Source organism: Rhinolophus hipposideros (genome assembly GCF_964194185.1).
Source record: "Rhinolophus hipposideros genome assembly, chromosome: 17".
Classification (NCBI taxonomy): domain Eukaryota; kingdom Metazoa; phylum Chordata; class Mammalia; order Chiroptera; family Rhinolophidae; genus Rhinolophus; species Rhinolophus hipposideros.
This window is the reverse complement of record NC_138063.1, coordinates 48707101-48725726: the sequence shown is the minus strand read 5'-3', so window position 1 is coordinate 48725726 and position 18626 is coordinate 48707101.

Here is an 18626-nt window from a genome sequence, read left to right as displayed (position 1 = left end):
CAAATGGCTAATGTAATGAAGATAGAAAATTGAGGGCAACAAAATGAGAGGAGGAGAGTGCTGTGTGCTCCTCAATTCCCAGTTCCTTTCCCTTCCGGGCAGTTAGCCAGACTGCCTATCTCAGCCTTACCTGACCTTGGATGTGTCCACATGACTGAGAACCTGGGCAGAATAATGGGTGCGACCTACAGGCCTGACCCGAAAACTTCTCACACAAGTTTCCATGCTCTGTCTTAGTTAGTCTCCAAACTCCAACCAAAAGGAGAAGACACAAAGGACCTAGAAATGGGTGGAAGATGGAAGGAGTATGGGAAACACCCTCAGGCCCATTTCATCCCCCAAATCCCTCCGCATTGACCTGTGATTTGAGTGGGAAATAAACATTTGTATTCCATTGAGATGCTGAGATTTTGTTATAATAGTTGGCCTACTCCTGATTAATGCAGAAGGCTTCTGAAAGCCAACTAGGAAATGCATGGAATGAAATGTTCCTGAACACAGCAATGATTGCTAATAAGCATGTCTGCACCGCAGAAGGGATAAGGATCTGAAAAGAGCGTTTAGTCCTTAATGGGCTAGAAGCCTATTTCTTCCGGGTTCCAGTTTCCTGCTTAAGAGCGGATGAAAAGCTGTGGATGTATTTAAGAACTCTTTTACACAAAATTGCTCAATGCACTTGTGGTTTTCCTGCCCAAGAGGCGAGGAACACATAAAAGGAAAGCCCATCTGTTTGGGGACCATTAATGTGCCTCTGAAAAGGAGAGTAGAGAGACTATCATGATGAGATCTAATTCAGCTTTAGAACAGCATCTGAAATCCCCGGCCTCCTAGAGGGATACACAGTTCCAAGTTAGAACTCTTTATTAGTTTAGTACTGTTAAAATAATAGGAGTTTTAAATTTCTGGTCTACATGAGTCTTAAACTAGAGATACATTGTTCTAACAAATTTTCTCTCTCCTGTTCATGTGGAGACAACTATAGTGAGGGTTTCTAAGGATTCAGCAATTTGTTGAGATAATTAGGAATAAGGGAAGAGATGGCATACTAATTAGCTTGTTACTTTGAACTTTTTAAATTTTTTTGCTCTACTTGTTGTGGATTGTTTGTAATATAGCAATTTAATATAGACCATTTTAATGTTAATGGTTTTATTTCCTGGGGACTTGCCCAAAATGAGAAAGTTGTTTCCTAAGTGGTTCCAGCTCACAAAATGAGACTTGACATGATACGGAACTGAGCTCTGTAAGCATGGTTAGTTTTGATCTTAAAGGCAGAATGCTTTACAGGGTGACAAAAACCCAGTGTCTAATTCCAACCCATGGCACAAGTCATGGAAGAGTATAGACCTCCATGTGTTTGACGGAAGTCCTTTGGGGGAATTTATTTTAATGTGTGTACTCTGCCTCTTTGAATATAATGAGAAAGATCTAAACAAAGACATATATAAGAAAGTTACATAATCAAGGCCAAAGGAAGAGGTTTTGCATACAGTGAGTGTAATTGCTTCATAATGGTTGCTATAGTTGAATCAAATTTGGCTCTGAGCATCTGGCAGTGAAAACAGAGACATGGCATGCTGTAAAATCGTGCTCCTGATCAGTGGAGATTGAGTCTTCACTGTACTCAAATTCTAAAAGAAAAATGTGAATCTGGAACTTCATGTGGGCATTATTGGGTAACATGACAATCTTAAATACATTTTTTAAAAAAAGACAGAATTTGTCAAGCAATGTAACATAACTGCATCTGAATGAAGGTAATTTGGGAAGGAAATATTCTGGTGCTTCCACCATCTAAGACTTTTCCTAAGAGAAACTCACTAAAATGCATTTTGAAATTATATCCCCTGCTTTTTTTTTAATGTTATCTGAAGCAGAGTTAGACATTTAAAGAGCTGCTTACTGGAATATGATAAATACATTTTTAAAGTATCCAAGGATACTCATGTAATTCCAAGTGTTTGTGAAGTCTATTCATTGTTTAGACACTGTCTAAAGAGAAATAAACAGAGACTCACTGACATATCAAGTCTGTATTTCAAAGCATTTACCACTTAATTTATCTGGCAAAATCCCACTGGATTCAGGCAGCTCTGTGGTGTGTGACAGTACAGGTATCCATGCCTTCTTCATCTATGTAAAGCATATGTCAAGGAACACATAGGTCCCTGGACATGGTGAAGGAAGAGGTGTTGCAGCTTTTTAGTTCAAAGGTTCAAAGCATATAGATTTCTTGGAGACTGAGCAGCTGTTTCCCATATTCTGAGGCATAGAAAACAATAAAAATGCTACCATTTATTGAGCTCTTACTATGAGCCAGGTTCCAAGTATTTTTCACATAGCATTTCATAGAATGCTCTTAACAACCCTATGAGTTCAATATTATTAGCATCTTTAAATCAATGAGAATTCTGGGACTTAGAGAGTATCTTGTCCAAAGGTTATAACAGCTAAAGAGCAGATGAGGAAACTGAGGTATTGAGATGTTAAATAACAAGCCCAAGGTCAATCAGAGAGTAGCAGCCTTGCAATTTCAACCCAGTCTGACTCCTGAGCCCATGCTTTTAAGACCTACATTATACTGTCTCCCTGCCAAAATAGTCTTAAGCTGTAAGAAAATAAATGTAGTTTAACATAGATGCCTACACGTAATTGGCTCAGAGTAGCATTCATATTTCTGAATATGAAAAGTTAAGGGGGAAGAAAGGAAGCAGAATCAGGAAGGGTCAGAAACAAAGCAAGGTGGGAAAACACCAAAGAATTCTGTTCCCCTGGTTTCAACCAGCAGGTGGGCTTATGTTGGGGTAGGCATTGAGGCCAGGATACTGGGTGTCCTAAGAATCACAGTTCTCCTTGGCCTTAGAAGGAGACTGGAATGAGCTGAAGTTTCTAAGCCCTTTATTTATAAAATAAATCTTCAAGCTACAAGTTTGACTACAGTACATGTGGAACAATTAAAAGCCTTTCCTGTTAGTTTGTAGATATGTGAATGAGCATCTGAGAGTCTACAACTTTTCTATGTCCCCTGCAAACATAGCTTCACATTTTTTAAGTAAGGTTTTCATTTTCTGCAAACCCATGCTTTTTGGTTATCTCAGGTTGTAGTGAATTAGCTGAATTAGCCAGTATGAATTGCAGAATGGATTTTTACCTATACATTTTTTTCTCTCTAGCTTATCTTTCATTAGGATACTTGATCATTCATTTTTTTTTTATTTCATCAAAGGCTACGCTGAGAATATGCTGTATGACCCAGTGAACTGGAAGTACCTTGTGAGTGAGAAGGAAAGGAAAAAGCAATGATTTATGAGCTAGTTCTATAGGCCCAGGTCCCTACGCACAAGCCTAAGCACAGCTGAGGGAGAAATGTGCGCTCACCAGGGCACAGCGGGGCTGATGCTGTGGCTCAAACCAAAGAGCTTTGATTGCCAGTGTGCCAGTCTGTAGCGGCTCTCTGTGGGGAAGGATGTAGTCCCAACATCGTGCGAGACGACAGAGAGCCCAAAGACAGGGCAAACGGTTCCTTGCAGAGCTGATGAACTGGGGAGGGCTGGAGATGGACAGATTGAAAGATGAGACTAGCTTCCAACAAACTGAAGGGCAGGTCAATACCAAATTCAGAGGATGTAATCCACTCCCTGTAATAACTCCCTTACTAAATGGTTTTTCATCTTTTTGAGGCTGGAAATGTGCTTGTAAAGAAATAAACTGCCCCAGGCTTAGAACTTGGTGACTAAATGCTGTGCACGGAACAGATGAGAAGGCAGAGTCGAGGCTGTACATGTAAGGCATGCTGAGTTCTGCCTGCACATGTTACTGCCAGATGGGTTGTCCAGCAGACAGGTAAACATGCATACCTGGTGCTCAGAAAGTAAAGATATGCAAGTCACTTGCCTGTACGTAGATCACCTCCTAAGAATGCTGTTCCAGTATAGATTCCATCTTGATAGCAGGTGATTTGTATATACCCTAGTGAATTTCCAATTCAGACAAATCACTAAATTTAAACTCTTTTCCAGGATTATGATTCATTGATACTGTGTTTCAGTTTTCCTTTTGGTCTCTCACTCTTTAGGAATAGAATTGATTAAAACATTTCCTTTTATATTCTTAGATTTCTCATCTGCTTTCAAAGAATTATGCATATTGTTATAGGAGAAATGAACCCTTCTAAAATTAGGTTTATCAAAATCAGATAAAGCAAATAGTGTACATTATGGGTACCAGGCATTTTTGGTATTTCACCCAAACTAGGCAAAATAAATTCTCATTAAGAAATCTGATTCTTTACCCTCTTGTTCTTAATCCCTCTCATCATGAAAATGCCTGGTTTGGGGAGGGACTTGTCCAGAGAGAGCTGAGGTGCTTATTAATTTGAATGACTAGATCTGTGGAACCTCATTATTGTGTGTGTGGGGGCGGAGATGGAAAAAGCAATATAGATTCTCACAAAGTACAGCTAAAGAGGGCAGACAGCAATGCTGCCTGAGATAATCCATAGGAAGGTAATTGGTACAGGTGGGGACCGCCAGACCCTTGCCGACTTCCGATGGAAACAAACATGACAAAGGAGAAGCACTGCATTTTGCATCATGGAGAGTAATGCAAAAACCTTATTAACAGCTGCTACAAAGCCACTCATAGGAAATATTCAAGATTCATATATATGAGATCTGACAATTAAGTTTGCGAACTTGCCGCAATGCGCTTACAATGGCAGCACTGTACAAACAGCTCAATAAGGTTTCATAACCTTGGTATATCAATGCCTCACAGCTGTGTTCTTGTCAACATGTGGTGATGTCTTGCTGAGTGGCATTCATTACTGTTTTTCTGTTTTTGTGTGTTGTCACAAGAATGTCTGAGCTTGAATTAGAGCAACAAACAAACATTCCATTTTCTGTTAAACTTGGCAAGAGTGGAAGTGAAATCAGGGACATGTTAGTCCAAGTTTATGAGGATAATGCCATGAAGAAAACGGCAGTGTGCAAATGGATTAAATGTTTTCCTGATGGGAGAGAACACGTCACTAATGAAAAAAGGTCAAAGTGGCCAGTAACGAGCAGAACTGATGAAAACATTACAAAAATTCATTGACTTGTGTGTCCAAATCATCTCATCAGCTGACTGTGAGAAGTATAGCAGATCAAGTAAACATAGATAGAGAAATAGTTAGGAAAATCTTAACTAAAAATCTTGGCATGAGTGTGTACAAAAAATGGTCCCAAAGGAGCTCACCAATGAACAAAAGCAAAGGAGAGTCGAAGTTTGCCAAGATCTTTTGGAGAGGCAAGACCAAATTTTGGGCCATGTTATCTCTGGTGATGAAACATGGGTGTACCAATATGACCCTGAAACAAAGCGCCAAAATGCACAATGAAAGTCAGCAAATTCTCCACGACCAAAAAGGTTCTGTCAGTCCAAATCAGGAGTCAAAACGATGTTGCTAACATTTTTTCATATTAGAGGGAGTATGCATTATGAATTTGTACTGACTAGACAAACAGTTAACCAGGTTTACTATTTGGAAGTGCTGAAAAGACTGCATGAAAAAGTCACATGAAAACGAGCTGAACTTTTCGCCAACAATTCATGGCTCTTGCATCATGACAATACACCAGCTCACAGGGCACTGTCTGTGAGGGAGTTTTTAGCCAGTAAACAAATAACTGTATTGGAACACCCTCCCTACTCACCTGATCTGGCCCCCAGTGACTTCTTTCTTTACCCAAAGATAAAGGAAATATTGAAAGGAAGACGTTTTGATGACATTCAGGACATCAGGGTACTATTACGGAAGCTCTCATGGCCATTACAGAAAAAGAGTTCCAAAATTGCTTTGAAGGGTGGACTGTGCACTGGTGTCAGTGCATAGCTTCCTAAGGGGAGTACTTTGAAGGTGACCATAGTGATATTCAGCAATAAGTTATGTAGCACTTTTTCTTGGATTAGTTCGTGAAAATAATTGTCAGACCTCATATGTCAAACGTTTCCAATTTTTGGTCTAAAAATGAACACCTTTAAGAAAGTGAAGAGGGGATAATGTGTTTGCAATTTCCAACTGCCACTTTCCTTTTATTTTTAATAGACTAGTGTTTTTATTATTTGAGATTGTTACCACTTTTGTAAGCAAGCATGTTGTAGAGATAAACCATTGATGACTTTGAAATTTGTCTTGTTGGGCAGAGGGTGGTCAGGACGTCATGTCATTGAACTCTGGGCATGAGCTCTGAAGAACAGTCCCCACTCCAGTCTGTCCTCACCCAGACCTCGTGCTCTCACCCTCTCTCATGGCCCAGTGCAGCCTGAGTTCCAGGGTAGATGACCAGGATTTTCTTTCTTTCCCAGCTATAGTCCTATCCCTGAATTTTAGCTCTTTTCTCCCCCTAGCTAGGGGGAAACCCATCACATAGGAAACCCCATCAGAAGTCTCTCACAGGCAGTCAGCTCAGAAATTGCTGCTGAATGAGCCCTTCAGAGAGGCCATATGCTGGAAAGCTAGCTTCCCAATCAACAGCACCACCTAACTTAAAGAACAGGAATTTGTTTTACCATTCCAAATCTCAGGATGTAAAATTTGAAGGATATGTGGATTTGTTAACAGATAAATAAGGAACCTGATTAGATACATGTAATTAGAGGCACTTTAAATCTACGCAGCCTTATATAAGTGCCGTTCAGTAAGAGATACTAATTGAAAACTGGGTGCCAGATTCCACATCAGTTATTCTTTAAAGGATGAAGATAGATCAATAAAGATGGGAAAATGTGAGATGTCAAAAAATTACCTTGTCAGATAATGTACAGTTGGACACCTTCCCCCCTGCAAACCTCCACCATCCTCATCAAATGAGTCTGGGCTTTCTGCTACACAGCATCTTCTGGATTATATGTCTACAAAATAAAGGTGCTCAATGGCTTGATCCTGACTACTGGCTCCTTCTGGCAGTTTTCCCACTTGGACAATTTGCTCACCGTCTATCCACTTTTGGCATCTGACCTCTTTGTGTACTGAATGTTTCTCCCTTTTTCTGCATCTACAAACAACATTTTTTTGACTACTCTCCTGGTTGGTGTCTTTGGCTAGGAAAACAGCATGCTTATGCCAACAACTCTTCACCCCTTTCCGCCAAAGCCCATCTAGGCCAAAGGCTATTCTTGGCCTCCACTCAGGCCAGCCCTCATCCTCAGCTCAGAGCAGGAAGAGGGTAATTGCTAGCTATATCCTCCAATGTCAGATGACCATCATTCAGAGTACTCCAAAAAGAAGATCTTTGTCTAGGAATTCTATAAAACTGACCAGAAGGGTTAATTGAGAAATGAAAATGAAATAACCTTACAGGATAAAGCATTACAGTTCAAATACACACTTCCAAACAAAAACTATAAATGTTTTATGCTGTGGGTCTGGTATTGTCTCTTAGCTAAAGCCCCTTATTAAGTGTGCCAAAGGAAATTGGGCCTCCAAGTTTTAGCCAGACTTTCCTCTGTGTTCATGACTTTGCCCCACCCGGTTCCTTCTCCCTGCTGATAAGCACAGGCCTTGGGCCCATAGAATGACGCTGGGGATTCTTTGTCTCTCTCATGCTGCAATTTTTCAGTGTTCAGATTTGAAATACAGGCACTTCATCGCCTATTCATTAACTTTTAGCTATCTAAGACTACAAGCAATTACACAGATCTCAACCTTAATTGCATTTATTTCCAACAAATTACTCTCAGCAAAATAGTAGCAGGAGCTGTGTTTTACCCAAGGATACTCTTCCTTAAGGTGGGATTCTACTGTAAAACTCTTTGGTCTTAACATTTTCTGAGTAAATGGGTGAATGTGGTTAAAAGGTACAAACTTTCATGTATGAGGTAAATAAGTCCTGAGATGTAATGGACAACATGGTTATTATGGCTAACATACTCTATTGTATGCTTCAGAGTCGCTAAGCGACTAGATCTTGAAAGTTTTCAACACAAGGCGAAAAAAATTGCAGCTCTGTGTGGTGATGGATGTTAACTAGACTTATTGTGGTAAGTTTGGTTATATCAAACAATATCTGACACATATCTAATCATTCTCAAGGAAGCACAGCTGCTTGCTATGCAGCATGAGACAGACAAGATGCTGTTTGAAGCATTTGTGTCCACTGTGGATATGAAGGGGTAACATTTTATTGCCAGGCTCTTCCCCAATTCTCGATTGCCCCAGTGAGGGCTTATCTGCCCTGTACTGCTGGGTTTGGGGGCTCATACTCTCCAGGAGCCGCTGGAGACCAACAATTCCAAGGGTCCAAGCAAGGCAGATGGGGTGCTGGAGCTGGGGTGGCTCCCATGACAGAGGTGCCTCAGCCTGACCTTCATGTCCCAAGAGTGTCTAGAAGGATCACCAGTGTCAGAAGATGAGGCAATGAGGGGGTGGCACCCAGTGCTTTAGACTGTGGAAACAACACGAGCTGCTGCGGAAGCCATATAATTTTCCCCCTGGAGGAGGGCGAGGACAGTGGGACTGAGCAGAACTGAGGAGGGGCATAAGTATGGTCTGATACAGGAACAGAGGAAATAGGTATTTCTGATCCCTCTCTTCTGGCTACGTGACTTTGAGCAGGTCAGATAACACCTTTGTACCTCAATTATGGCATCTGTGAATCCTCAGAAGAGGAAAAGGAATAACCTCAAGACTGTCCCTGTGGGAAGAAACAGGGTTGGAAGGTCCCTCAGACTTGGAGAGAGATAAGCTTATCTCTTGTAGTGCTGGAAGATCAATGATACTCTGGTCTAACATCCTCATTTTCCACACAAGAAACAGTTACAGAGAAGGGCCTGGGTCTTTTAGTTATAGCGTATAGTATTTACAGTTGGCAAAGAACTTTCACACTTATCATCTCATTTGACCCATTTCACAGCCCTCATGTTAGATAGTCTTATCTGCAACCGACAATATTAGAAATGGAATCTTTGCATCTGGAATGCAAAGCTAAGGATTTTTCTATTACATTTCATGTCCAGTTTTTCTTGCATCCCTTTTTAGCTCAAGGAGGCATGGCTTTCTCAGGCATTCTAATCAGCCCACACTTTGCTATCAAAGAAGCCCAGTGATTTCCTTTCTATTAACCTACCCAGTAATTAGTGGATAAATGAATTCTAAGTACTTTGTGTGTGTTGGACAATATATTTGATCCATGTTCCCTGGCAGGGAGTCGGGTGGGCTAGCTCAGGTGGTGTTAGTTCCATGGGCTAGACTGATGGAAGGAATACATGCAATTATTAGCACAAGTTATGAGACAGTCGATAATGAGTTATGAGACTGTCTCCACGACAGGCTGCCAGGAATCTGAGCTGGAGAATCATAACTGGAGGTCAAGTACGCCATCAAATCTAGCAAGGCCAGAGGTAGGATTTAGTGGCTGGATTACAGAGCCAAGGGTTGTGGAAGAAGAGCCCCAGGAATAGGGGGTTGAAATGAGAGAGAGAGGGAGATCTGGGTAAATAACCAAGAAGAGATGATGACAGGTTATGAGGTATTCAGGAATGCACAGCATGGCTGAACAGAGCCCATTTGAAGAGCAAGCCACAGAACAAAAATAATCTGCATTTTCTGCTGCCTAGTGGAAAATTCCAAATTTGATGATTATTTATGAAGTGTTTACTCTGGCTACACATATAAAGGCTCAACCTTTAAAGTGCTTATATTATGTAAAGAAATATAAATTGTGTACATATTGCTAAACCACAAGGTGTAAGCTAAGTATCACATGAGTATTATAAACAACATATTCTAGTTATTCAAAGGGATAGAGATCAGAACTATGAATTTTAAACCATGGGTTTTTGAAGAGAAGAGCATCATGCTTTGTGAAGATGTACCTGAAGGCAGAATACAAAAAAGATCAGCAATTAGGTGATGGAGACATAGGCATCAATTAGGACATTATGGTAATAGTCCAAGCATGAGGACAGAAGGGTTTAGTAATACATCTTGGCAATAAATATATTTTAAATTTACCCATTTAAGGCCATCTCTAGATTTTTTTTTCTTTAAGAAATAGTATTAACGAGTTGTTGGGACCTGTCAGTATTCTAGTCTCTGACCCTTGATGACTGAGTAGAATAGATGGCTAAGAGTTCAATGGTCATATTTGGTGTTCCAGTGCCCTGTAAGAGGGAATATTTACTCATCGTCCTTCCTCTTTCTCTACCCCCAAACGTGGCTCTAAATACCAGTGCCCATGTACACACAAAGACAAAAACTCTCAGATTAATGTCAACCTAAGACTACTAAACTATTTATTTTTTCAAGGCAGTGTTAGGATCCATCCGGAAATCAGAAAGGAAGTATCTACAAGAACCTAGAGCTTTTTAACAAATGTCAAAATCTCCTCTTTTATGAAGAAAATGAGGAAAAACTCCAACATATGCAAATAAATTGGGCCAATTAATTACCACCTATAATTTTGAGGTAATGATAAGCATAAATCTGCCACATGTGTAATGTAACATGAAAATACCTGTGTTTATTTTGGTAATATCACAGGACCTTCTAACCTTCTACTATTACAGTGGTTTGTCATCTGCATTCAAATTTGAATAAAATTATAAATTTTAATTTGAGGTCAGTGAAAATAAAGTTATAATTTTTCCCACTCCCAAATAACTAAATAAAAATTAGTTGGGCTAAGTTAAGGAAAACTTCAATAAGGATGTTAAACATGTTGGTTTCCAGCACATATCAACCCCATAAGTATATTTTAGATCCATTGGCTCCAGTTTGAAGGGGACAGTATGGAGAAGAACAACAAAGAAACTCCCTGACAAGGCCTGGCCTGTTACACAGCTCACTGCATACTAGGGTAAAGTTTAATGATCTATGATTCCACCAGGCACAGACCACCTAGTTAGTACCATTGAATGCCTTTGATTAGCTTGGCCGGAGAAATAACCTTCTGGACCCCGAGTGGATATGGCAGACAGAAATCTAAACATCACCCAAAGAAGCAAAGTCACAGGCATTAACCTTCAACAAATATTTATTGAATAGCTGGCAGCCTAGATGCTCTCATTCCAGGAGGAGCTGATAAACTAAAAGAGGGAGAAAAAGAGACACACATGTGACCCACCACAATTTATTTTTACAAGCAGTGTGCTAAAGAACAAAGAACTAGGAGAACACATCAAAAAAAGCAATATATTCTGACTGGGTACTTGAAGTCGTCTGGAAGAACTCACAGAAGTGGTGATATTCAAGGAAGGGCTTAGGAAGTAAAGAAATTCACCCAGCAGAGCAAGAAGGGAAAGACATTTTATACGAAAGTGGGAACAGCATGTGCAAATTATGGCAGCAAGTAGTACATGGCAATTTTATGGATGGAATATAATATGTGGAAGTGGGAATGTGGCAGAAGAGATTAAAAAGTGTTATTACAGTTGTATTCTGAAGGAGTCTGAAAACCAGGTTAAGAAATTTGGGCTTTACTCTAAGCATTATGACATTATTGAATCATTCATTCAAACAGTGTTTTAGAGGACCTACTATGTGCTGAGTACTGTGTTCGCTTCTAAAGATTAAAAGAAAAAGGACTGTGTCCTCTCAAAGGGCACACAGTCTAGCAGGGAGAAAGGATGGCAAACAATCCCAATGCGATGTTAAATGCTGTCGTGCTGGGCAGTCTGCTGGGTCTCAACTCCCGCTCCCGCATAAGAAGGCAGGACATGGTGAAGCCAAAAAGGAACACCCACGGAGCCATAAGTAGGGGGTCATATCACTATATTCTCACCGATGGCATCCGCTTCTCTGCAATCTGCTCTTGCTAGCCCCCATTCTCAGCTAGCGTAGCCACAGCAGTTATATTAGTGGCCAATGGCTCAGCGGCTACAGCTGACGGCCAAGTAGCCACAACTGATGGCCATCCGATCACAGTTGATGACTATTTACTACCTGAGCCAGCACCTTTTTATGTGAGGCCGAGAGCCTGGAAACTGCTTTCTGGGGCTCTGTCCCCACACTCCACCCCTACAGGGTCTCGCCTCATAATCTACGCGACAAGCGTCTTCCACGAGGGGCCCTGTGCGAGGATCCTGGAGGTGAATGCAATATCCTGGACACAGCCAGGCTCTCTGAGCACAGCCAGGATTTCTCAAGGCACCACCAGTACTTCTGGGCACAGCCAGACTTCCTGGTCTTCTTAGGGTACCACCTGTTTCCTCGGGCACAGCCAGGGCTCTCAGGGCACTGCCACTCTCTCTGGGCACAGCCAGACTTCCTGGACACAGCCAGGGCTCTCAGGGCACTGCCAATCTCTCTGGGCACAGCCAGACTTCCTGGACACAGCCAGACTTCCTGGACACAGCCAGGGCTCTCAGGGCACTGCCACTCTCTCTGGGCCTCTCAGGGTACCATGCTGGAACAACAGCGGCTCACAGTCAAGGTGCTGACATATTCTCGATGGCGGCCAGTCAAGACACAAAAGCAAACATCCGCCAGTTCCAATATATGGTGGTATGTTCCCAAACAAACAGTCAAGCTGTCCATTAAATCAGGGATGGAAGGCAATTCCCCATAGTCCATAGTCATTCGCCAGGGCTGTCCTAGGGGTGAGGGACGACCTTGACCTCACCCTCATCTCCCACGAGGGACTCAGCAAGCATTTCCTCCTGGGACTACAAGTCCTGCATCCAGGCTGCCTCAGCAAGCAGTTTCTAGCCCACAGGGCAGCAACAACCTTCACTTTCTCCGGCCTCTGCTGGTTGGGGAACGATCCACATCTTTCCACCCCTCCACGGGAATCGAGCTCTCCGGCAGCTGCTTCTCCTGGTCTTCCTCACACTGAGCTTTCATACCCACAAACTGCTCCATCGCCCTTTGGAGAGCTTTGGCCGGCACCGTATCCTGCCGACTTCGCCATGTGTCGTGCAGGGTGGAAGCCGGGGTCTCAATCCCCGCTCCCCACATAAGAACGCAGGACACAGTGAGGCCAAAAGGGAACACCCACGGACCCATAAATAGGGGAGTCATATCACTATATTCTCACCGGCGGCATCCGCCTCTCCGCAGTCTGCTCTTGCTAGCCCCCATCTCTTTTGCTAGCATAGCCACAGCAGTTATATTAGTGGCCAATGGCTTACGGGTTACAGCTGACAGCCAACTAGCCACAACAGATGGCCATCTAATCACAGTTGATGGCCATTTACTACCCGAGCCAGCACCTTTCTATGTGAGGTCGAGAGCCTGGAAGCTGCTTTTTGGGGCTTTGTCCCCACAAATGCTAAGACAGAAGTGGGAATATTGGGGAACTGGGGAGACAAGTCTAAGTCTACCTGAAAAATAAGGGAATCATCACAACAACTTCTACTTAGTAGCTTTTTTGTAAGTGCTGGGAACTATATATACACACATATGCATTGAACCTCCCAACGACCACAGGAGGTCGGTTCGTTTGTATTACTATGGACACTGAAACCAAAACAGAGCTTGAGTTGTCAGTTAGCAGGTCTCCTAGGCAGCAGAGGTGGGATCTGAAGTTGGCAGTCAAGCCTGAATGTTTAACAACTTCACTATTATGTCTCTCAAGGAACAACTGAATTTGATACGAGGCTCATAGAGTGAGACAGCAGAGACCTGTGAGGTGAGGCTTATTCAATGAGTGGGAACTCTGCAGGCACATAGGCAGAGGCCACACACAGAGTCTGGCGGCCCAGGCACCACGAAGGATGATGGGTACCAGTGCGAATGCGGGGCCAGAGGGGCGTTCCCAGGCCAGGCCTAGACTCTAGATTCTAGACTCAGCATCTGTGTACACAGTCAAACCCAAAAAACTTTTCTGGGAACAATCACTTGCTAACTTGATTTTTGTAAGTAGTCAAGGTCCTAATTGCTATCTTTCTTGTACCACACCAAAGTAAAGCCTGTTTATACTTTCCACATAGAAGGAAGGGATCAGAGAGTTAAGGCGTTGTCTGTGACCCAGTCCCAGCCTAGGTACAGGGAAGTGTCTGCGCTCATCCTGGCGGCAGAAACTCAGTCAGCTTCCAGGCCTCAATCCACACCTGGAGCCCCTCCATGCGCTGACCTCTCACACTCTGTGGCAGATGGAAGTTTCCACCTCAGCTGCTCACTGTAAAACTCACGGCCTCTCTGCCTCATGGCTTTTTGGCCTCTAGGTTTTTTCCCAGGACTGCTCCTTCAGCCTGAGGTGTGGCCTAGCAGTGTGTGCGTGTGTATAGAGAGGGGTGGCATAAATGGCTGTATTAGTGCCCTGCTTCAGGGCCTTCAGGTGGGAAATTCTGACATGCTTTTGGAGTGCTTCTGGAGTCCTAGAGAGACTGAGCCTGGCTCAGTTTCCAACTCCTTTACTTCTCCTCCTTGCCGATCACCTCTCCATAACCCACCTGCCTCCAGCTCTTATCTCAGGCCATGCTTTTAGGAGACCCAATCTAAGACAATTTCTTCATATCCCGTTCAGTCTCCTCCTTTTAGAGTTTCTTCATTACCGGCCACAGGTTCTCAGACTACCACAACAGCCAAAGTGTTACTGACTTAAAAAAAGAAAATGATGTTGTCCTTAAACAAAGGAAGGAAAAACTTTTGTGGTTTATAGGTATCAGTGGGGAGAATCACTGATGTGCTCCCATAACTTTCTACCCTGACCCTTTTATCTCTAAAATAAGGGAAAGGAAATGAATAATGTTACTCCATTTGTCATAACCTGACAAGTCTGTAGCTAGAATACAAACCCCACCCCATCCTGACTATGGGGACAGAGCCAGGAGTGCAGTTTCTAGGCTCTTGGCCTCATGTGGAAAGGTGCTCACTCGAGTAGTAAAAATGGCCATCAACTGTGATTGGATGACCATCAGCTATAACCAGTGAGCCATTGGCCACTAATATAACTGCTGTGGCTATGCTAGCAGAAAATGGGGGCTAGCAAGAAAATGGTGGCTGAGCTGGCAAGCGCGGATTGCAGTTAGCACGGTGGATTGCAGCTAGCGAGGGGAGTCAGTCGATTGGCAGAAAAGCAGACAGCAGGTCCCACATCGTGTGAATCCAGCCTCCAGTGAGACTATAGTGGTATGACTCCCCTACCCATGGCTCCGTGGGTGTTCCTTTTTGGCCTCACCACATCCTGCGTTCTTATGTGGGGACCAGAGACCCTGCAGGCTGCCCTGTGTGATAGTCATACCACTATAGCCCCACACATTACTGACCTCCTGGCGGGCTGTTGTGATTACCCAGAGTAGTGGCCTCCATCAGATTTGAGGATCCAAAGAGTTGGCAAGTATCTGTATTCCTAAGGCCTTTCCCTACATTGAATTGTCTTCTTTCTTTCCTTCCTTCCTTCCTTCCTTCCTTCCTTCCTTCCTTCCTTCCTTCCTTCCTTCCTTCCTTCTTTCCTTCCACTTTCTGTTTTTTCATTTCTTCTTTTTTTCCTACCCTCCGTTTTTGTCTCTCTGCTCTTTCTTTTTCTTTTCCCCTAAATCCCAAGCTAGACTCCTCCAAATTCCAGGATTCTTAGGTGTGTGTGTGTGTGTGTGTGTGTGTGTGTGTGTGTTTAAGGAGAGGAGTAAGGCAGTTGGGGTGGTTCAGAGCTCGGCAATGTCAATTCTACTCTTTGATCCTGACTTCCTGGTTTATAAAATTGGGATGGGGGAGGATCAAAAGACATAACTTCTAAGAATTATGAATTCTACGGTTTGAACATAAACTCAATAATGAAATAAAGCTGCTTACAAAGTAATAACGAGGGAACAAATGCAAACTGTCATCTGCTGAATGTGAAAGAGAATTTGAGGCAGTAGTTAGTAGATGGCAGGAACTTCCAAAAAATAGTTCTAAAGTTTGAAATGAGAGTACCCAAAACACATAGTGAAATACATAAAATGGCATCACCTATCTCTGTCAGGACCCATCCTACATCCTATTTTTAAAGGGTCTTCCTCCTAACTAGCTATCAGCTAATTCCTACTGACGCACTAAATTATAATAGCAGGGAGATTAAACTCTAATGAGGAACTCTTAAACATTAAAAAACCTTTAAGATCAGAAGAAATAATGAGCTAATAGAGTGAATCCAGGCATGGTGACAAGTATGAGACAGCTACTTAAGAAAGGAGTTTTCGTGGCACCATTAAGTTTACCTCCTGTAGAGGCCTCCTAATCTGTCTACTTGTAATAAGCCCTTCACAGCCACTGTCAATTCTCTACATGACGAGGTGAGACATCAAAAACAAACTAATTAGTCTATACCTGCATTTACCCCCAAAAACCTCAAGAATTTCATGGGAAGAAAAACCTAGTTCAAAAATAAACTTTGAAGCTTGAAAATAAAAGCAGTCTGCTATTTTCCTGCATTGGGGATGAGCCCACATCTGAGCCCATGGCTGTTGAATGGGCAGCTGGAGATAATCAGTTTCCACAGGGTGGTGATGGGAAGTAATGAATGATTTACTCTGAGGCCTCATAACCCACGTGCCTAAAGCACTTTGGATTAGTGTGCTCATGGTAAAGCCTACGAGGGCACTAAAAAATAATAAAACCTCATTTATAAAGAAAGGAGAAATACAGGGATGTTCACACATTTTCTTCAGCACAACAAAATAAAAATGCAGTTAGTCTGATGGCCTTAAGGTGAAGAGGGAAGAGACCCTTCTTTCTTCCTATTGTTTTGTGGTCCCAGACATATGCTTTACTGGGAAGAAACTTTGTACTGCAAATCTTCCTTATTTCTTTTTTTTCTTTTTCTTTTAGATTTGCAGAAGGAGAAAAGACACATAGGGAATTTTTTTTTTTAATTTATTTACTGGGGTGACAATTGTTAATGAAATTACATAATTTCAGGTGTACAATTCCGTATTACATCATCAATAAATCCCATTGTGTGTTCACCACCCAGAGTCAGTTCTCCTTCCATCACCATATATTTGATCCCCCTTACCCTCATCTCCCTCCCCCCACCCCCCTTACCCTCACAACATGGATGGATCTTGAGAATATAATGCTAAGCGAAATAAGTCAGACAGAAAAAGCAGAGAACCCTATGACACATAGGGAATTTGATTCCAAATAGTCACAGGAATAAGTGTTAGCTTTGCTGAATAACAAAAAACCCCAGAAATCAGTGGCTTAAAACAATCACCAATTATGTAGCTAATGATTCTGTGAGCCAGAAATTTGGGCTCATTTGGATGGTTCTTCTGGTCTTGACTGGGCTCACTTATATGTCTGAGGTCAGCTGCAAGATAGGCAGCTAACTTCTAGGGGCTGACTGGGGACAATAGAGGCAACAGCAGGATATCCAGGGCATTATATAAGGGGGGAGAATTGTGCCCATTTTGTACAGTCTAATGCAGATACTATGCTATGCCTGTATAAGATACAAAGTAAAAATATCAAAGGTGGAAAAGAAGACAGAAATCTTGGCATTATGGCTACTTCTTATCACTGTTCTATGGGAACAGAATAAATTCCAAAATAAGCTTATTTGTGTGTTTTTTCCACCAACCTCAAGTCATTTTAACAAATAATATTATATAGAATTACATATAGTAAGTATAGAATATTATATAAAAATAATATTTTAACATGTTTTGCCATCTTCCTATGACTTTGATTTACCACTATCTTTCTAGTCACCTTCACCTAGAGTGACAGATACACTATATCATTGATGAGAAAAGAAGGATCGAATTAAAGACTAACATGTATAATTCCTGCTAGCAATGGAATTATTCACTTCACACTCAGAATACATAAACAATTTTCCCAAAGATGTGGAAATAGCACTAGAACCCTAATTTCTTGATTCTTTGATTCCCTACTCTATATCATGCTGATGGCCTAGAATGCTTCTTATGAAATAAGTCTATGATTTAATTATTTTCCAGATGGCCAGAGTACTCATGAACATATTCTGTCTGAAACAGAGCTGTTTCCTAGAATCCACTAGATCAGCCAATAGACCAGAACCTACTCACTATGCTCTAAGTGGCTATCGCTACTTGCTGCTTTCAGCTGTCCTAGACGGCTTTCGTCCCTCCCCGTTTACTGTTGGCTGTAATTCATGGGGCGGTATAGGGACATTGCAGCTGGCAGCAGTGCTCATGCCTCTACTCTGCTGGCAGAAGCGTTTAGATTTAGTTCAGACTGAATAAGAGAGAAAACCCCAATAGCTGTGTGTAAGCACCATTCTATCATAACACTGTTCTCACATCATGGAAGTTGAGTTAGGCCAATGGGGCCAGGAAGGCAGCTCCACAAATTCCTTAGAGACCGAGGTTCCTTCTTTCTGCTTTTGTCTGCATCTTTAGCTTATCAATTTTATCTCCAACAGCATCGCAAGGCTTCTGAAGCTTCAGCTAACACATCTGTCATCCAAGAGATGAGAAGGCAGAAGCGAGGAAGGCAAAAAGAAGAATAGCTTCCTCTCAGCAGTCTCCTAGATGCCCCATACAACATGTCTTCTTACTCCTTGTTACTACCACAAAGCTGCATCTTGCTACAAGGAAGTCTGGGAAACATAGTCTTTTTACTGGACACATCCCCAGACTGAATAAAAGTTGAGTACTCCTATAAAGCAAGAAGAGCCTGAATAGTGAGTGGGCAGGCACCTGTCAATCTTTCACACTCGCCCACTGGAGACAGCTTG